At 42.9% G+C, this 22048-nt stretch overlaps 1 long non-coding RNA gene across 1 annotated transcript in view; it reads right to left on the reverse strand.

The window, feature by feature from the left end:
* The window catches only part of LOC114015502 (uncharacterized), a 90781-nt gene that overhangs the window by 21802 nt on the left and 46931 nt on the right, over positions 1-22048 (reverse strand). The window contains exon 2 of the long non-coding RNA XR_003559474.2: positions 10626-10895. This is a non-coding gene — a long non-coding RNA (uncharacterized LOC114015502). The remainder of the gene's footprint in view (positions 1-10625; positions 10896-22048) is intronic.

Genomic DNA, 22048 nt, shown 5'->3' on the forward strand with positions numbered 1-22048 from the left:
AAATGTTTGAGATGAAAAAATGTAGAATGTGACATGCATCAGGAGAATGAACCAGCAGCGTTTCACCGAGACGAGTGAACAGATAATGTATAATTATCTGCGGAGGTTCTTGAGACCTGGACTTTAATTCAACTTCCAGAAACACACGGCCCATTTTAACCAGTCAATCTCTGTAATGAATCTAATCACAATGTAAAACATTCCCAGGAACTGCAGGCCTTACAGAGTGCTAATTACAGATGAAACTAGCCTCAGCCTTCAAATAAAAAAAAAGGCATAAAGAAGGAAAGGCACAGTGTTTTAGCTGGACCTGTGACTGCAGTTTGGAGCAAGCAACACAACTAAAGAGAGATCTAACAAGTGCCAAAATGAAAGAACAAAATCAAGATTTAAAGTCTTGCATATTTTTTTGTTTGACAAAACAATAAGCAGGAATGGTGACCTCTTGCTCTGATCAACAATATTTATCAGAAAACACATATTGCCTTCAGTTTCTTCCGCAACATGGCACTACTATCACAGTAACAAACCTACACCAAAGATAAATGCATTTGATCTTGCTACATGATTTGAATGCATTTGCGACTCTGTACTTATGGCTTAAATTCACTTTAGAGAGCAACTTGCAATACTTTTAACAGGCTCTAATCTCTCTGGTTTCAGTTTGAGACCAAGAGGCATTTCATACCATCAGCAGTGGATTTATATTGTATGCTTAGAAAATAGAAATGGATTTCCAGGGGGTTTAATTTATCAATATCTAGTCTTTATGGGAAACATTAGTTTGCATAGGAAAAGGGGTTAAAAGAAGGTTTAAATTATGTCTCTAATATTTCCTGAAAACTTTGTACAAAAATATTCTATGCCACAAAAGCCCATTAAATATTCAAACTTTAATATACATTCCTCAGTAACAAATGTACAGTTAGATAACACATAAAGAATTATGAATGACTAATTATATTTTGCATATTTACAGCAAAGACAATTAGCAAATAGCTTTTATATGCAAAATAAATGAAAAAGTAATTAAGATGCACTAACTAGAGCAGCAATATCAAGTCTGTTGTCTTGTGATTCATTCCTAACAAACATAATAATTATGCATTCATTGTCATATAATTAAAACAGCTCTGTCCTTTAGAAAACTGGTTATTTACTGTATAATAACCTGAAGAGTGGCAGAAGTTCCTCATAATGGTGAGAAGGATAATTAAATATTTCTTCCTGGTGTCTGCTCACTCAGTTGAGTTTATTATCTTAAACTTGTTCAAGAAAACATTTCCTCTGCAGTTCCCAAAGCTCATCTACTCACTGCTGGGAAAGTTTATGCCTTTGCCATGCCCCACTCCCAAGCCAGCTCTCCAAAACCTCTCTGGGTGCTGCCAGAAAGGGCATGACATTAAAGCCCATTCCAGGATGAGAAAGCTCAGGGGTCCAGCCTAGGGAGGATGGGGATGCTCTGGTTAGAGCCTGGACGTCCTTTCTCCTCCATGCTATGACCTGGGTTGAACTTCTTCAGTGTCATTGCCGGAGACGGCCACATGCTTCATTTTTTGCATTGAGAATATCCCCCCAACATGAATGCATGGGCACAGCAGTATCCTTGTAGTACCAGGAACTTACTCGCCCCACACCTCAGCTCCCCAGCTGTAGCACAGGCATCACCGCACCTCCGCTCTCTGTCCTTCCCTATTTCCTTCATTTCCCAGCTCTTATTATATCTCAATAAAACATAATAAATTGTCCAGTCTCGACTGGAACCCTTAATCACTACTGAACAGAACAGTAATATCCAGTGCTGTAAGCCGTCTTTATAATATTAATATCATCAAGCACTTTTTTTTTGTCTTAGAATTCTGTTTTCCTATAAACCTCCACTGCAGAGCCCACAGAGCTGCAGTGGAGGAAAAACAATGTAATTGCTTGGCTGCACGTACGGCTGGCCTGGATCAGTAATCGGATTTCCAGGGACTCAGTAGGTAAGGAGCAGGGCAGAGGGAGCCAGGTTCACCTACACAAGCTGGGACAGATGGACTTAGTTCATGCTGCAGGACAGACCTCATCCTCCTCTCCAAGACCTTGACATCAGTTCTTGCTCCTGTCCCAGCCACTCGCCTTGCCACGAAGGGAAGGGATGGCCATTCCTTTTAATGTTTCTCTGCCAGATGGGTTTTCCTTTTATTATTTGGGCAAAACTAGGTATGTTTTGCTGGTGGAGGGAGAACACCCAGATGTCAAAGGACATGAGGACCAGAGAGGTCCCCACGGGCAGAAGAGGACTCAGGATCAGCCTGGCATAGCCCTGTGCAGGGGGATCCAGGATAGCTTTAATTGCCTTCAGTCCCTATCGCCTCACTCCCATTGCTAGGAATATTTGGGATACCCTGATATTCGGTCTGAAGGGATGGGTCAGCTAGTCCCTGCTGCAATACACGCAGAAGGAAAGACTCAAAGGACCTCAGCTCCCAGACACACTGGAAATAGCACTGTGCTTTTCACACAGTGGCCTCTGGAAGACAAGGGAGCTTTGCACAGATTTCTTAATACTCCAAGGGGAAAAACTCCCATAGAGCCCCTTTGGGCTTTGTTACACAATTCATTTACTCAGACTTTCTCGTCTGCTTGTTTCCATGTCAGGAATGCAGTGGCATTTCACCTGACCTACATGGAGGGACCCCTCTGGCTGCACCCCTGCAGTGTAAAAAAGTTTCTTTTAAGAGAATTATGCATCCTATGAAACTCAAGTCCCAAAGGGTCGCCATCCCACCCCATTTCTAATTCAGCACTTAGTGTTTAGAACAGAAAAAGGGGAGAGGTCATATTTTCTATTAAATCTTACAGAGCAGGTCTTTGCTGCTGCAGAGATTTCAGTATCTTTAGGCCACACTTACACTCCATAAGGCTGACCTGTTGCTTAGGTGGATTTCTCGACAGCTCTGTCTTCCTTTTACCCCCTTCAAACCGATCTCAGGAATGATTTGTACATCTGCCGAGCAACCAGACTTACTTGCTTCTTGCATAACGAATACCTAGCCCATTGCCCAAGTCAGATGAGGATGAAGGGGAGGTTTGTGTAAGTACAGGCAATTCAGCTGTGATCCCTTTGAGATCCTGACCCATTTTCCCAGTCCTGCAAACCATCTCCACCACATATGGAAGAACAGGGAGCATTAGCCATCCTATGGGGAGTATTAGACCTCCTACAGGAACCGCGAGCTCCCTAGAGCCTACAAGGTGTCAGGATACAGTGGGTCTGTGCCCGGCTCTGCACAGAGCTGTCAGGATGATAGACTTAACCTCCCTCTGTCCCTGTTTACCCAAAGTAAGAAGATTGTAAGGCTTAGTTAATGTTTGTAAGTGCCTCAGGGTTCTTATACGATAGGCGTTATGTACATGCAAGTGTATTATAATACATGTCATAAGGAGAATTAATAAACCATAATGTATTAATTTTAAGGTAGCAGACACTCTTGCATGATAGCCTTTCCAGCTGCTTCTTTAAAGGCACGCAGAAAATGACATTTAAGTTAAAATCGGGTTAAATAAAAAGAATTCAGTCAATCACTACTGGGTACTGAGTCAGTAAATATCAATTATATAAAATGAGTCACTGATAAGAACTTTGATAAAATCAGGTATTAGGGAAAGGACACTTGGAGAGACAGATGTGACACATGCATTCATTTCAGAAGTCACGCTGCTCTTTTTGGAAACCGGGCTTTTATTTTGGGCACCTCTATTTTCTTCATGGCTTTTCAAAATACTGGGGACCCCAGCAAGAGCTGGGCATAAAACCAGAAGGATTGCTCTTTTGCCTCAAAATTCCGATGGCAGACAATATGAGCCCCCAGGAAAGAACCAGGAGGTCCTCTATGACCTTATCTGACATCAGGGTGAGAACCAAAAGCCCTTTAAGCATTCCCAAATGTAGAGGCATACCTGTGCTGTAGGTACTGGAAGGAAGTAAAGTGTAGGCAAAGCAGGGTGAGCAGGGTTGCCATGTAACCGTGGCTACTCCTAGATCTGTTAAATGAGGGATGACACTGAAGTAATACTGGCTTCAAGAAGTAGAATGGACTAAGATTTGCCTCTGGCCCGGATTCAGGAAGGCGGTGATGTACAAGCAGAGCTTCGAGTGGTGGAGGATCCCGTGGAGAGCTCCAGGACCTCACTGGTGCCTACAGAGGCATGTGTTAACAGAAGCAGTCTCTGTATTTCAGCTTTTTCTTTAATCTTAGATCAAAAGCTGGTTTCTTTTACCTTTCCAAGGTGCTGCACCACTCGCATTTCTCCTTTTGCTGGAGAAGTCACCCCCAGCCACATCCCCCTGGGCACAACCTCAGCATGGCGATGGGCCAGCCACTGGGCACTACCTACACTATAGGTACATATATCCCTAATTATGGGTAGGGATAAGAGGCCTTTGGTAAAAGAAAAATGAGCCCTTTCTCTCTCTCTGCGTAAAAGAAAGAGAGTAAATAAAATTCCAGCAGCTACAAGCTGGCGACATTATACTGTCATAATCCAGAAATGAACATTGATTCTGAAGAAGTCGCTTCTTCAAACTTTAACGCAACAATTAAGTATTCCATTGTCATGGCTCAATTAAATGGTATGGCCTGAGAAAATTGGGGATTGTAAAGTGAGGATGGAATGTGCTTTGATCCTCTTTCCAGGGTTATTGTTTCATTAATAAATGAACATGTCATTTGTCTCACCAGAGGGAGCTCCTGCCCTCCAGGCTTTTTCCCTTTTTTGTTCAGGTTTTATAAAGATGAATTTCCAGTGCTCTGAAATACCATGGATTAGTAGTTAAGCCTGACAGCACTTCGGGGAGTAGTGGGCTTAAAGTGCCTCACACAGGTCTCCAAAGCACTTGTTTACTAATAGAGGAAATCAGCGACCGTCTGCAGCTGCTGATATCGCATTACCATTTGGAAAGACAGTAGCTGAGATAACAAATCACACAGTTTTAATAATTACTCCTGCATTCCAGTTTTTTGTTTCCTGCGTAACTGCAAAGGCTGGATTTCTTCCAAATAAACAGATAAAAACAGTATGGAACTTTTATCTTTTAATGATAATGACAACACATCATGTTTCACTAAAAGTTTCCTGCTGAATTTTTTTCTGATTTCTAGAGTTTCAATAAAATGTAATTATACTTTATAATTCCACTCTTTTAATCTTCACTTCAAAAACTATTCACAGTTAGCAAGTTTGCTAGGCACGGAGAGGGGGTGAGGAGCAGAAGCGGTCTTCCCCCACATTGGGCTGTTCATAAATTCTGTCTGGGGGTAAACCTGTCATTGAAACGGCACAAACCGAGCTGCTTTGCATTCAAATTAATACCTAGTTTAATTTGAATATAAAATAGCTCCATTTATGTGGTTATTAAGAAAAAGTAACAAAACCGTTTGGCAATGAATGGATGTTTAAGATAGGATACACTTGCAACCTATTTCTTTTCCGTGCTTGGGGTTTTTTTCTTCTTTTCTAATCCTTTGGATACTTTGGTATCAGAATCTTCTCCTACCGATAGATTAGGCTTTAAAATGAAACAATACCTATGATATCCGAATGGTTAATTTTTGACTCTGGGAGTCAAAAAGTTCCCATTATCCCAATACTAAATCAGACTTCACAGGTTTTGTTCGAGTACATCTTCCCATCTTGTCCTTTGCAATGGTCAGAGAAAAGCCAGCGATTTCATAACCACTTTTCTTGCTAAATATTTTCATAGACTTAGGAGGGCAGAGAAGAGGAAGAAGAGAAGAACACCACAATTATGCCTTCCTCTTCCAACTGAAAATGTCCAGACTTAAAGGTAAGGTAAACTTTTCTCACAGCTTTTAGTTTGCTTACCACCAGCCCATGTTCCACTGGGTGATTAAAGAAAGCTTTTTTAAAGCATTACTTCAGAATGATCTTAATTGGTGCAAGGTTGAGCCCTTTCTAGGAGGGGAGGGAAAAGGTTGAATAGCCTTTTCAAGTCACATGAAAGTTTCTAGGATGAATGTACGATAATTAGATTAATAAGTAGCTTAATTTATCACAGCTAAGGATTTCAACAGCCACACATTAGAGCAAGAAAAAAAAGATTAGTGTGATTCCAGTTTGTAAAAAATTGTACTGAAACTCGATTAACCTTAAATACAAAGTGCCTTTCTTTTTGTGTGTAAATTCAGTAGTTAAGGGGGAAAAAAAACCACTAAAATAATCAGAAAAGTCCTGTTCTGTTCCTTTGTGTTGGCTAGCTAATGAGAGATATTGGGCTTGTACAAAACAACTTTTCCCTGCGAGGTTATTCTTCCTAGAACATGGATTTATTTAAATGAAATCTGCAAACCCTACCACTGTTGTGAACCCTGAAGATCTGCGTGAGGTGTGAGATGATGTGTGCAGGGGTTGAAATTAGCTCTAGCATCATCTATTGTCATCTTAAAATAAAAGTGAAGCAGCAAAAAAATAGGTGAAGTATATATTCTAGCATAATGCAAAGTTATAGCCACCTTAGTCCTGGCAATGAAAAAAGGGGTGAGCAGAAGCCTGCGTGCTGGGCAAAGATATGGAAAAAAAAAAACCTGTAGCCAAAGCTAACGTGGAGCGTGCAATTAGGGATGACAATTAGCCGTGCAATATTTGTTCATGCCAAGCATGAGGTCTACAACACAGCGTCATTTCAACAGTGCTCCCCGTTGCTGGTATCAGCCTAAAATCAAATGTGGCAAACACAGGAGCAGAGCAGCAACTTGGTGCAAAAAAATCTCACTCGCTGATGGGAGATTTGTGTAAAATATTGCCAGACCATCCAGCTTTCCCCTTGCCACCGTCTCTGCTTCCTTACAGGACAATCCCTCAATAGAGAGTGAAATCTGCTGTGCTTTCTGATGTTGCCATCCACCACCAAGGTTGTTTTCGGTGGTGTCATTATTTATCAGTGCTAACGTCAGATTTCATTAATCTAACTCCTTAACACTTGTATCACAGCAGACAAAAATTCCCAATGCTTTTTATTAAGACAGCTGGCACTGGGGCTAGCAAAGCCCATGGAAGGTTCTGGAGAGTGGTGGTATTGTTCCTGTCAACGCTCGACAGCTATCATCATTTTGAGGAGGCCTAATGCAAACCCAGCGGCAGCGAGATGTGAGATGCTGCTGGGTTTGTGACTCACTCCCTGTCCTGAATTCCTCTTTGAAAGGGGACGATAAGGGGGATGATCGGTTCATATTTGTAGGAAACTGCAAATGAAACTACAGAGCCTAAAAAAAAACAAAAAAAAAAGAAGAAGAAAAAAGAACAAAACCCCATAATGAAATGAGAAAGGAGGACGGTTTCTTTAATTTTATCTCGCACTTAAGAGATGACTAAGAGCGCTAATGAAAGGGAGCGTAATTATAGCCCAGATAGTGCATATTGCACACGCCGTAACGTCAGAAAGGTTAACTCTGGCAAAGAGAGATCATACAAATCAAAGTGGCTGAGGGCACTCATGCATCGGCCTGTTTGATAAGATTGATAACTGTAACCAGTAGCTTAGGAGAATCGATTTCCACTGCCGGGGATCTCTCTGGATGTTCTCATCTTTTCTTCTGTTTACATGAAAGTGAAGCTTTAAAGATGTTTTATCATCTAATGGTGAATATGACACACAGTTACAAACAGAATCTTTTTTTAATCTCAGAATGGAAAATTTAAGCGGGGCAGTGATTCGCTTTAATTATGTATATTGAACAAATTTGAAGAGATGAGAAGAAACTTGTTTTTCAGCCCACTGAACCCAAGTGCTTGCCTGTAATCTAAAATGGATATCTAATTATTGTTTAACATTATTTATTTAGGAGGAGTTACGACCTCTAATTTGCCTTTAAATGATTAATTTAGTGTTTAAATAAAGCTCCTTTTATTTAATAATGTTTCCTTTAACCAATCTTCACTAATGTCAATAAACTCTTTGTTTAACCTTCTTAAAGGAAACATTTTCTCAGCTCTGAGACAATTATGAATTACCAAAACCCATATAGAAAATGAGCTAAGTAATTATCTAATATTATTGCAGTGTGCTTAAGAAAAGAATATTCCACACCAATAACATAAGGCAGGAGACAGGAAACAAGCTTTTTCTAAATATTGAGCATTTTAAGCAATCTGCCTCTTTTTGAAGTGACAGGGCAGCATGGAAATACCAAAAAATACTAATAGCTTGGCTAAATAAACTTATCCACTTCTAGCAGCATCCTTAAGTGGTGCTTAGTTCAGGTCCCAGGCACAAACCAAGCAGCACAAATATCCCCACTCCATATGTAGAGAGATGGTCCGATGAAATGCTGGTGCCCTCATCCTGTCCCCTGCCCTCAGCAGGGTACCCTCCCCCACAGCCAGGGTGACTCTGCACCACCACGGTGCTCCCTCAGTGCCCAGGACCAGGCAAGGGAGCACCAGTCACTGCCCAAAAACTCCACTCCAGACCTTCGGCTGTTTTCTGAAGCTGACTCTCACATATAGATATAGTGGCACGTGTATATCATAGTAGAGTATATACTGGCCACTGATTTTGAAAGTGAGCAAGCACCTTTTGGGAGTCCAAGTGGTACTGCTGTGTTTTGACTATTGAACACCATTTCTATGCAATAAATCATGTTTGTGGTAATGCATAGGCTTTCCTGGTCTTGCTTAGATCCTCCGTACTTTGCTCCAAGTACACCGGAGCTGGGAAGACCACAGGAAATAATAGGTAATACCAGGGCAAATTGATGTCCAAGAGGCCAGAAAGTGGCAGGAGGTAAGGAGGGGAGGAGAAAGAGGCAGAGCTTCCAGCAGAAGCCAGATGAAACAGAAAAGCCAGGAGTGGGGGCAAGTGGTGAGAAGGAGTAAAGAGACTTTAAGAGTCTACAAAAAAATCCAAGGAGTGAGGCTCACAGGATCACAGAAGTGTTGAGATGGCAGGGTCGTTCAAGAGCAGCTCAGGCAGGGCCAGCTACAGCAGGCTGCCCCAGACCATGGCCAGCTGGGGTTCAAGTATCTCCAGATGCAGACTCCATAGCCTCTCTGGGCAGCCTGATCCAGTGGTCAAACATCCTCATGGCAAAACCAGGTTTTCTAATGTTCAGATTGAGTTTTCTGTGCTCATGCATGGGATGAGGTCCCAGTCTTGGGCTTCTCTTATTCCTGACCCAAAATCTCACTGTGGGTACCAAGGAACGTCCCCCACAAGTGAACACAAGGCAAGTTCATTTTTATAGTGGGAGAAAAGCCTGAAGCTGCTCGGTAGTGGGAAAGCACTGGGATGGAAACACCTGTCTCCTGAAGGTGAGTCAGGATGATGGTCCTAATAGTCTGGGAAAAGAAAGGATGGATAGATGGACCACAAACTGGGAAAGGGAAATAATTGCAGCAAGTTCTCAGAAGAGAGTAACGAATGTTGAGAGAGCGTGTAAGTCCCAACCAAGCATTAGCAGCAGAGCTACAGGACATACTGAGAAATGTCTGGCCTCCCCTTAACCACGTGGGCTACTGTCTGGAGCTTGAGTGATGGAGGTCTGAACAAAAGTTGTGATAATTTCTAACCTGGGAAACGTGCTGTCCTTATTATAGGCAGAGTTGAAAAGTTCCTCACATTGACAGCTGTACCCTTGAACCACAAAAGCAGCAGCAGAGCATGGGGGTTTTCTGTGCCATTACTCCTTCCAGGTCTTGTTGAAGACCCCAGGCAAAAGAAGGAGAGCAAGTGTCCAAATTTGAATGAAGGGGGCTGAGCAACAGGGAAGGGCAGAATGAAACCCATAGCACCTCAGATGTACAGGGAGAAGGAAGGGCAGGAAAATAGGTGTGCAATAAGCATTTATACAAACTCTTGGGAGTAATAAAGGAGGTACCTGGTCCCAGGGGCCAGATCATGGCTCCAAGCTGATGGTGAGGTGCACAGAGATGTGTGCTGGCACTAATCTGGGATCCAGGAGGAGCAAAGCTACATTGGTGTGGCTCCAAGCTCAGCTAGTATTAGGCAACTTTCACAGCATCTTGCTCTTTCTCTCCCTTTTGGGATGCTAGGAGCTCGGGAGCAACGTGATGGGACTGGCACACCCAGCCAGAGGCAGAGCTCCCTGCCCACCTGAGACTGAGGAGTCACCCAGGGGCATCAGCACTGCTGCTCCCGAAATCCTGAAAACACCCACAGAGTCCCTGCTCTGCTCTTAGTTTCTCCTTTCCCTAACACAAAAGATTCCCCTTTGGCCTTTTTCGGGTTTTTTTTTTTTCAAACTGGCAAAAAGCTTTTGACCATTTATTTTCTGAAGTTTTGACATTACCATTTCAATATTTTCTTTCCCAACCAGATGGGCTAAGTAAGACCTTATCCAAGTTGTAGATCTCTAAACCAAGAAAAATCTCTAAACCCTGGTCCTTAGTTCTTCACAGTCTATAACTGGGATGACACACTGGGATGCCAATTTGCAGCCGGTTTGGTAAGAGGAGTATCTGTGCTCAGCTTATTCATTCTCTCCCATCTTTGTCCTGACACTTGTGAAACCCCATTCCCTGAAAAGTCAGAGTATCTGAGGCCACACAACAACAGAGTCCAGCCAATGCCACCAATACAACCAGGAGTGTATTTTAACACTCACCTGCAAGCTGACTTCTGTGTAAGTGATGATTTGGATCCACAAAATTAACAAGGAGTTGCTAGGAGAGCCCCAAACTCCTTTCCAAAGTGAGCAGACTTGGGATGAGCTGCCGCCATGACATCCCTTCGATGCTGGACCAGCACGTATGGAGTAAAGAAGATTTGAATCCCACCTCCAGCTTTGCCCATTGTTCTCCATGTGGGCTTCTCTTTCCAGGGAATGCATCTGTGCAGTCGAGATATTCAAGGAGGGACAAGACTCCCACAGCCCCTATGTGAAAGGTGAATGAAAGGATGGTGAGCAATTACCTGCCTTAATTCAGACTGCAACCCACCATGAACTGTTGTCCCCTGACATGTGGTAGGAAGCAAAGTACAATCTTAGCTGGGTTACAGGTAAATGGGCAGACGTGTTTGCCCTCAGACAGCCTGAGGACACACCACCCTCCTCTGAACACAGAGTGTTAAAAGAGGGACCTTCTTTTAAATAGCTGTTTACCTGCAGGCTGCTAACGCCATGAATAGCCAGCTGCTCATTAAGGGTCAAGAAGGGCCTGGTTAAAAGGTCCTGCCCCACCTTTGATGCAGCATGGAGAAGTCCCTTGGGACTTGCTTGGCAGTGCAACAACATACAGAGCTGACCCACAATACACACTGGAGCCCTCCTAACATTAGGTGACATGGCTTGCCCTAGCAGACATGGAAGGAATTTTCCCAAGAAACACCCAAAAAACCCTGCTGTGATATAAAGGAGACAAATTCTCTCTGTCAGCCTATGTGCATCCCCAAACAGGGATAGGACACATCCAACCTTTTTTATTCTTATTTTAAAACCATGGTATTGTGACTTTTTTTGAATCCCAGACAGGTAAGAATAAAGTGAAGGATTTCTTGCATCCATCACTTCTTTAAAGAGGACTTGCTCTGCACTCTGAGCTGCTAGAGAGCCTTACTAACCTAAAATAAGTAAAAATTTACACATCTGATTAGCAAAGAAATAATTTTGCTTTTTTAACTTCTGCTTGCTTTGAATCAGCCCTGTAAAATTCCCCCTGCCTTCATAGACGGGAATAAATAATACTGTTTGATGAATGAATAAAATATCAGGTAGGAAGTGTCTTGTTTGTCTGTGTCTTCATTATCTCCTTCCCTGTCCTGCTGAGTTAGTGCACGGACTGTGTGTCTGGACCAGCGTGTTCTTCTTTACTGGTCATTCACTGTTTGGTTTGTACTAGCAGCTACCAGCTGGGAGCCCTGGACATAGGTTAAGATCGAAGGTGTTCAATGCTGTACAAATAACAAATAAAAAGATAATCCCTCCAGAATAAGTGCAGAGTTTTGCCAGATTTTGGGTTTCCCTGGACGTTTTTCCTTGCTAGAACCTTCATACAAATGTTAAATATGAAGCAGGGAATGGTTCAGATGATAAATCATCATTTTTCTCTTTTTTCCTTTTGTAATTATTTAAAATGACAACATTATGTATGGATTTTTCTTTGAGCTGCCCATCATTTAGATTATGTTGGTCAACTTTTACAGCCAAGTGCAGAATTTGGAGTTGTTCGGGGAGGGAGGGGAGGTGGGGGAAAGGCCAATTCCAGTCACAGGAGAGGAAAAATTGAGAAAAAATTTCAAAATAGAAGGCTTTTTTTAAGGACATGCAAAACCCCTAAAGAGATGTAACCACTCTTACTGGAAGAGGTGTGCAAGACTCCTTTCTTTCAATTCCCCATTTATTTCTCTCCTTTTCTAGTGAAGGCAGGTAATCTCAGATTATTTACTAGCATCTCATTTCCAACCCACAAGAAACCCCTCAAAGCCAGAAAAAAATACTCTCTGTCAGCCTGTTTTTGTTTTGCTCTCGTGTTTATTTTCATCTTAACATTAATTGCCCCATAATGTCTGCTTGGTTTTATCAATTAGCCTTTGCAGTGGGAAAATATTTTAGCGCCTAATACAGCGTAATGATTTTTTTCCCTATTTGCCAAGGGGGTTATTAATAAATGTCCCCACTGGGGTTACAACTCTGGTGCTCTGGTGTTTGCTTTAGGGGAAATGAGGGATTGGAGGAAAATCCTAACCAAACGGAGCTATAATTAGAGCGAAAGCAGCTGCAATTAGAAGTATATGTTCAACGACACCCACGGCACTCGGGGACAAACCTCCCCTCAACTCGGGCAGGGGTGGCAGCAGAAAGTCTGCCACTGCAAAAAGGAGAAAGCTCTTGGTTTTCCGGCTTTTCCAGGTGCTGCAGCAAAGATTTGCACCGGCTTCCCAGTGCATTTCTCCAAGGTTTTTTCAGCAGAGGAGTGCTGGCCCAGCAAAGCCAACAGCAGACTCCTCCGAGCCGGGATTTTACCCTGATCTCTCACTCCTCACTATTTATTTAGCCTGAACCACTGCCACCAGCGCTGCTGGGCTCTCTGGTTAGCTGCCAGCCCTGAGCAGGCCCTTCAAATGGCACATCTCGGTGCACATCAGACATCCACACTATTTCCCATGGAGTCCTCTCCTGTGGCTGCAGGTACTCCAAGGTTGGACAGCAAAGCCTGGCAGACCTTGTTCTCCTCCCTGCTGCCACAACAGACTTTGTTTGCGGAGAGAAAAAAAACAGGCGCCGTCCCTTTGGCTTTTCTGTCTGTACAAATCTAAATTCTCCATCACCAGGAAATGAGGCAGCTAATAGGCTGTCCTAGCAAAATTCAGTCCTGTCATCAGATACGGGTTTCTGGAAAGCCAAACTGGAAGAAGTTCTGCAGCCTGTCAAGAATTCAGGCTGAGTTAAGTATTAGGGTTTGATTTAATCAATTAGCTGAACAACAAGTTTAATAATAAACACTTTCATACAGCAAGGACACATACAGAATTAAAAAATGCAGCAGATGTGCAATTCTGCTTAATATGGCTTTTAGCTTAATTCATCTTATTGCAGAAATCTGTAATTCTCATGGTTTGGTTTCTGAACAACAGCTACTGATGTAACCTTTTGTCTTTCCCTGGCTTTTTTTGACCAAAAAACCTCCAAAACAAAACAAAAACAATTACTATTATAGCACTTTTAGCTCTGAGGATTTACAGCTTTGCTTCTTTCACAGCAGAGCTCAGAAGTAATAGAATTTACTCTGGGAAAACCTGATCGTGTCCTTGTGAGTCTCTCTAGACCTTCTCATATTGGGGTCCCATATAGGCACCCCATATAGCCCTTTGTAGGAAACAGGTTATTGCCAACATAAGCTGGCTGGCTATGGAAGCCTATGTTTGAATGACACCTCCCATTCCACCACACTTTAAAAAAAAGATACTTTTAAAAAATCCTGTTCTGTGTTAGACTCCAGATAAATGCCAACCCAACAACATCAACTAAAAGTAAATCATGGTCACTGGAATGGATCCAGTATTTACACCTGCAGAAAGCAGACAGAAAGCAGCAGTAAAATGCAAGGATGTGCCACACGCCTGTCCACCACCTATATGTGATACAGGTGGTACATCACGGTGCTGGGACCACAAGAAAGCAGATTTCCCTAAACACCCAAAAAGATGCAACCTCATTCCTGCAGATTGCTGAACACCAGAAAAGTCACCTGAATGAGGACAGGGCTTGTTGCCTGATTTGCCTCTTCCTCCAGATCCTGGATCTCTGTTTTAACCAGAAGAAGAGCTCTGGTGGACCTTGGGACTACTGATTTTCCAGTGTGAATGAACAGAGATTAAAGGTAACCAAATGAAGAATCCAGTGATTATTTGTGTTGCAAACCGGCCTGAGAACCATGCACAATGGCCACCGTGGCACAGCAAGAGACAGCCCTGCCCTGCTGAACAGCCACTCTGAACACGCGGTCCATAGGGCTGTGTGGGAGAAGCAGGTATCCACCAGCATTTCTGCAGCAAGGAGCACTGTTCCCAGAAGGTGCGCGTATTTTATACCCTATTTGTACTTCAAGCAAAGCATCCAGGAGCTGCACAGAGGAGTTGGGAACTGAGCCTGCAGGACAACATCAGAGCACCTTTTGCTATAAACCAAACATTTCTGTCCTGAGAAAACCAAAGACATCATTTCCACCAACTTCAGGAGGGCCCAGGCCCAGCTGGTGGCTGCTCTGATTCCTGGCCAGGCATTCACCACAACTAAATATTTCTTCTAAACCAGAACCTTTCCAAATTGCCCTCAAAGTACCAGTTCTGCTTTTCTAATTCTGCAGGACCAAGTGCAAGGTCCCACACGTGGGTGGGGGCAATCCCAAGCACAGACACAGGCTGGGCAGAGAACGGATCGAGAGCAGCCCTGAGGAAGGCTCGGGGGTGTTGGTGGACGAGGAGCTCAGCATGGCCCAGCCCGGAAAGCCAACCGTACCCTGCGCTGCATCACCAGCGGCGTGGCCAGCGGGTCGAGGGAGGGGATTCTGCCCCTCTGCTCCGCTCTGGTGAGACCCCTCCTGCAGTGCTGTGTCCAGTGTGGGGCCCCCGGCATCAGGGGAACACGGACCTGCTGGAGCGAGTCCAGAGACCACGGAGATGCTCAGAGGGCTGGAGCCCCTCTGCTGTGGAGACAGGCTGAGGGAGTTGGGGCTGTTCAGCCTGGAGAAGAGAAGGCTCCGGGGAGACCCTATAGCAGACTGCCAGTAGCTAAAGGAGCCTTATAAGAAAGGTGAGGATAGACCTTTTGTTAGGGCCTATAGCAATAGGACAAGGGGGAATGGTTTTAAACTAAAAGAGGACAGACATAGATGAGATATGAGGAAGAAGTTCTTTACTGTGAGGGCGGCGAGGCGCTGGCACAGGCTGCCCAGAGCAGCTGTGGATGCCCCATCCCTGGGAGTGCTCAGGGCCAGGCTGGATGGGGCTGGGAGCAACCTGGGCTGGTGGGAGGTGTCCCTGCCCGTGGCCGGGAGTTGGAACTGGATGGTCTTTAAGGTCCCTTCCAACCCAAACCATTCTACAATTCTGTGAATTCTAGAGACATCCAACAATTTTGTTTCTTCTATTTCCTTCTCCTTTGAGTGGAGGGGTAATTACGTGTCTCCCCGTGCATATCTTTAATCACACAGTATTTGCACACTATATATGTGTATTGTGGACCTTTAATACTCAAAGAAGCTTATAATTGATTTTAAATGTTGTTTTAAAGGGATACACATTACACTAGGGATATGTGTATGTATACATGTGTATTAGTACACCTATAGGTATACATATACAATAAACATGAGACCCTCTGCAGCTAACCGTAGAGCTCAGCACTGTACCCCTTCCCCACTATGCTTAAGGGTCTAAAATAACCACCAGGCTTTTAAAGTTACTTTTATTACCTTACCACCACCAGAAACAGCACAACCTTGTGCAGCTGCTTTGACACAGACGTTAATTTTCACTTGCAGCTGTGGCAATTAGAAAGTGTACTTAATAGAGTGTCATGTTAATTGTTGCAGAGTTAACCAATTTCTCCATTTAATTGTCGATTGATTAACCTATTGAAATGGTAAGTGACTCAGTTTCCTTCCAGAACAAACAGCAGCCACATATTGTAGCTTCATCCAGCTGGAGGGGGTACTCTGTGATTTGCTCAGCCTCAGTGTGCTGGTATTTTTCTACACCTCCCTGAGCTTTTAATTAGATGAGCCAATTTTACATGTATTTGTCTGCTGGAAAGGTTATCTGTGCCTGAGTTGACCTGCAGAGACAAGGTTGAGCCTAGCAGTCTTAACAGAAAAGGATTTCAGCTATGACTGCTGTACTTGATTGCATTGTAATGGTAATTAACTTAAGACTTTGCCTCCCTCAATGTTTTTTGTAGCTAACTATGCAATGAGATGTTTCCTCTGTCATATATATGCACTTATTAAGCTCTCATTGGATTCTAATATGCATGCAAATAGTCAAGAGTTTCTTAAGGCTAATACTACACTGTGTAGATTGTAGTGTCATTAAGTCACTACAAAGATGTAGCCTGCAGCAAAACTTATAAGTTTTTTTTTCTTTTTCTGCTAGTGCATGTGAGGATTTGATTTTCCATTTTTGTGCTTTTTTTTCAACCTAAAAGAGGAAAAATTCCCTCTACACACTCTTGCTCCTTTTTATCTGAAGGATTCTGTGTGAGAGTGCCCGTTTTAAGAACTTTCCCAGCGAGCCCCAAAATGTACTTGTGTTTTTAAAGGAAGATCCCGATGTCCTTAATTCCATTTTTTCAAGTTGGTTTGTAATCCACCCCCATTCCTACTCCTTTCTCTGGGTGGCTCGTTTGAAAGCCCTCGGTATCTCCTGTGTTTCTGCATGTTCTTTTACAGTACGGCGCTGTCATTTAATTACGAGACAATCCCCCACAACTGAGCAAGCATTTTCATCATTGATAATGTTGGTAGCAGGCAACTGAGACAAAATGATTACAAACCTATGTTGCGCTCAATAGTCCTTTAGAGGATTTCTCTCTTAATAGTCCTGGCTCATTCATGTTTGGTCCAGTACATTTGTTCTTTAAAAAAGGCATAGATTAGAAGAGTTTCAGGGTAGGTTAATAACTCAACTGAAAATGGCTGCTTGCATTGTCAAAGTCTGTTCCTGCAGTTGCCTGGTGCTTTCTTCAGTTCTTCCACACTGCAGCTTTGGCCCAGTTGGTAAACAGCTTAAGTCCAGACATCTTTTCATTCTCGGCGAAGCAGATTGAAATAAAAATGCATATAAGTGGCGACTGACTGGCGCTGGCCTGACAATAGCCTGTAACATTATGCAAGGGTATTTACATAGGAATAAGGCCTTGGTAAAGAAGACGGGGGCAATTAATGACTAGGGCCACACATATAACGAAAGTTTGTCCAATCTTTTCTTCAATAAAGATCTTTTGTAAAGTACTATGGAAACTCATGGAGGCCCCCAAACAGAGGAGAGGGACTTTTGTGGTGGTTTTTTTTTTTTTTGTTGGATAGGTGTTTTTGTTTCAACTTTGAGTTAAAAGGGCCAAATTTTGTAAAGATAAAATGTAATTCTTCTGTGGTTTTGGATTTTTACTATTATGACTTTTTTTTCCCTCCTTTTTTTTTTTTCCATAGGAATTGGGTTTGTGTGGCTTTCTCCCTAGGAGCATGAGTGGAATAAAGAAATAAAGTGAATGATGTGCCTCAGCCAGGCAGGGTGGTGGAGGTGAAGAGTTCCAAGGACTCCTGTTACAACGCTTGACTTCTCCTGCGAGCACAAGTTTGGAATTTTAGCTAATTTGTAAGCATTTAGAGCCTGATTCTGATCTCTCTTACACCTCAGCAGTTCTGCTGGTGTTGTCAAACCGCTTCCCAGCAGATGCAAGATAGGCAGCTCCGCCTTCCAAATTTGGCTTTTTCCTTCATTTTGTCCTGGTGGATTTGGGCATGAGTGATTTTGACAAACTGAGGAAGCCCCATACTCTGGCTCCCGGCTTCGGTGCCAAAGGCGGAGCAGTGTCAGCAGTGGGTGTTGCGGGGACATAGCCCAGGGCAGAATCTAACCCCAAGGCTTCATCCTGCCAGATGGGATGCTCTCCCCCAGGCTCAAAGACACAAATAATGAGCCCATTTCTCTGGGAGAGACCAGTAATCTCCCGGGGCAAGGACAGCACAAAAGAGTCACAGCTGATGATGCCACCCCCAGCGGACCTGAGTCAGTGGGTTTGCATGTTTTGGCGCAGTGTAGACACACCACTTTGGATCTGAAGCTATTGCCACCATGATGAGGCTCCTGAAAGGCTCTTCATCAACTCTGTATCCTCCTTCAATGTCTCTTTTTCCTTCTCAACAAATTTAAGCCACTGTCCTCTTAAGTCTCACCTGTCCCCATGGAAGTGTCGATATTTTTTTCCATGGGCTGCCACGGCATGTCTGTTGATGGCAGTTTGATTGTGACCACACCAGCTAGGCGATTTTAATTTCAGGCTCATCCATTGGTCTTTGAAGACTTTGCTATTATTCTAACGACTGTGGAGGGCTCCTTGGTTTGGGTTGATGCTGTAACTTTTTTAACATGCTGTTCAGCACACCATTAGTCTCTTTCTTGAAAGCAGAGCAGGGATCCTACTGCTCAACCCGTGTTATGTGTTCAGTAAGTCAATCCTTAGGCAGGCATGAATGAGAAAAGCCCCACTGATTTCTCTACAGTTCTGCCAAGATTTACATCATTTCATGATCTACTACGGAACCCTTTTCCTCTTAGATAGAGATTTTTATAGCAGCATATAACTCAAAGAAGACAGAATTACATTTCTCAAGACACCCTATCATGTCACTTTCTTTCTCCAAAATAATTCTAAAAATCAACTCTCCCATGGGAATTAACTCCTAAAATGCTTGCTGGACATTGCAGAGGGGAAAATAAATGTTAATAGCACAAACACATGGTTCATATGACAGAAGTGTGCATGGAGCACAGAATGTGTTTCTGTTGCAGCCCTGGAAATGTGTTTCTGCTGCAGAAATCAATGTTTCATTCAAGGCTATTGATCAGTACTAAATTAATTAGACTTCAAGGCTTATGGCAGTTGATAAGACAACTTGTTAATTTAGTCAATGATAGTGTTTTCCCTAAAGCAGCAAATACCCTCTTTCTCAGAAAAGACATTTCTGGCACTTGCTACCCGACTTTCCCCCCCTCCTCTTTTATTAAAAAAAAATCACTTTACATTTAAATTAAGATAAGAATTGGATGGGGAGATACTTCTGTTTACCCCTATTTGCCTTCTTTTGCGCTAGCGTCAAAGTAAGGTGTCGATAACATCTGATGTAATTTAATAGGACAGCAGCATAACATTTAGCTTCTCCGACCCTGGCCCATTGACAGCAACGTTCATTTGGAAAAGCTGGTGGGGAGAGGACAGAGGAGGGAGAAAAACTACTTTCTAAATACAGCGTGGGTTTTTTGTTTTCTTAACTGGCAAACCCAGAGCTTTTGCTTCCCTGTCGAGAAGGATGCTCGTGGCCACTGACAAAGGCATGGGCACTGCCGGTGCTGCGAGCGGTGAATGAGACGAAGGTATCCCAGAATACCCCGGCCATGGGGCCGTACTTCCTGCTGGCTGGGAAGGACAAAAGGACAAAACCGAAGGAGTGCCGGGGTCCCACCACCAGCTCTTGGAGGCACCAGTCTGCTACCAGCAGCACTCCAACCCTCGGAGAATGCTAATAAGCCACTGAAGAGCTCAGCTTTCCTGCCATAATTCTATAGCGCTGTTGAGGACCCCATAGTGTTCACTAAATAAAGACAACTAATTGAGAATTTTTTGCACATTTTGCTCAGTGGACTTGTTGTTCAGGCGGTTGGTTGGGGAGAATGTCCCCCTACTGACAACAGGGGCTGATTGTTTTGGCAGCCGCCGGGTTAGCGCCATTTCCCGGGTCTGAGGCTGACTTTTGAAGTATGACAAAAATGTTTAATTTGGGATATTTTTTTTTTTTAATTATGTGGCTGGGAATTATTTGGGCTTCACGAAGAATAGGCTGTCCGGTGTTCATGTGAAAAAAAATATTAAAAATAATTGCTGGCAGAGTTTCTCAAAATAAAACCTTTGGTCTTGCTCTCTCTTTTTTCTCCTCACTCTCTCTTTCCCCCCTCTCTCCTGCTTTTTTTTTTTTTTACTGTATTTTCTGTGGCAAGGCCTACATTTTTGTGTCTGCAGGTGACACTTTGATTGAAACTAAAATTAATAAATCAACTGAAAAGCTCACACCTACAGCTCACAGCAGGGCCTTGAAAACACGGTTATAAAGGGAGCTTTATGCCCTTGTGTAAAGAAGGAATAAATTACAGAAGCACTTGTTGCCCTTGGACTCGATTTTGCTTTGCAGGCTGGTATCTTATTTTTGGAGCTTATTGTTAATCAACAGGTTCCTTGTAGGTTTAGCAGGTGACTTTGCTATTAATCTCCTATTTGACCACTATAGCATATTAATGAGGTAGGCTTCTGGATGTGGCTATGTCTCCAGCACAAGGAATTAGTTTAAAAGGTGCACTCTTTACTCAATTGCTCGCAGTTAACGATGCTGCAGCCCAAATGCAAAGTAGCATTTTCTACAGCTTGTGTAGCATTAAGAGTGTTTTACTAACATTATGTTCCTCACTGTGCTTTTCTTCTGTTGTATACTTATTTCTTCTCCATGGAGAGCTATTATCATGCTTACTGGTCCTTCCTTCTCTTTATATTTTTGGGGGCTTTCTTCATTTTTTATTCCCCTAACAAAATAAAGAAATTATGTATAAATGACAAAATGATATCCTTTCTTATTAATGTGCACCTTGGTTTTAATTAAACAATTCCAGAGCGCTTTGGAGGTACCATTGGATTTAAATGAAATGCTCAGCTCAACATTTCTCTTCAAAACTAGCTTAATAAATATCATTATAAAGTGCAGGAATTCAACCAGCCCTATTTCACCTTGTATTTTGGGTCTGATTTAAGCTTGGAGTGAGGATACCTATAGGGGTACTTTAAGAACATAAAGAAAAGCCAAGGATTTAAGACTTAAATTTGTAATTACAAGGATCTGCTGAAATACATAATATTATGAGCCAGGCTACAAAACACCCTGGTGGAAACAACAGCTTTGTTGTAATACAGTAATTTCCACATTCCAAGGAACGTGCTCTGCCATAGACGGTTATTATTGGCGTTTCCTTTCATAACTTTCAGACGTGTGGTCTACCTCCCAAACAGATACATTTTCCTATTTAAATTAGCGCTGTCAGGCTTATCCCTGCAGATTCCCAGCATTTTTTTCAACAAGGACTCTTACACACAACAGCATATTTGTGTCAGGTTAGATGTCAGCCTTGAGTTTTAGCCTGAACCGTAAAATATCTGTCTTTTATGGATTAAGGTCAAAGTTATCACATTACTTTAGCTTGGTATTTTGGTATTTCTCTTCTTTCTCCTCTTTTAATTGGGATATATATTTTTTTTTAAAAAAAAAAAAGGTAGAAGAAACAAAATCTGCTAGAGGGGTATGTTGAAAACCAAAGATATTTAAGGTATTAGTAACACCTTTACCACAGGCAGCAAGGGTTAGGTGTGAGCCCCCTCCACCTCTGACAAAAAAGCATCTGGAAGGAGATGTACAGCTCATATTCAAAGTTACATTCAAAATTATATCTATATTTCTAGAAATTAAAGTCAGTTTCAGCTGCAGTCATTGCAGGATGCTTAGTCTGAGCCTCTGATAAGGGCTGGGGGCTCAGCTGGGTTGGGGTAGATGCCCCAAAATGATGCACTGGAGTGAAGCATCCCCACGGGCAGCCACGCATCCCCAGTCACAGGGGAACAAACTATGGGGAAAAGATTAATTTCATCTGCAGACCTCACAGCACCCTGGCCTTGGAGCAGATACATTGAACAGTCATGGTGAAAAAGCCAGAAACAGGATCACAAGCTTGGATCTGACCCAAGGTGCTTCCAGTGCAGGACGCGTCCAGCTC

The sequence above is a fragment of the Falco cherrug genome, chromosome 7 (genome assembly GCF_023634085.1).
Source record: "Falco cherrug isolate bFalChe1 chromosome 7, bFalChe1.pri, whole genome shotgun sequence".
Taxonomy (NCBI): Eukaryota; Metazoa; Chordata; class Aves; order Falconiformes; family Falconidae; genus Falco; species Falco cherrug.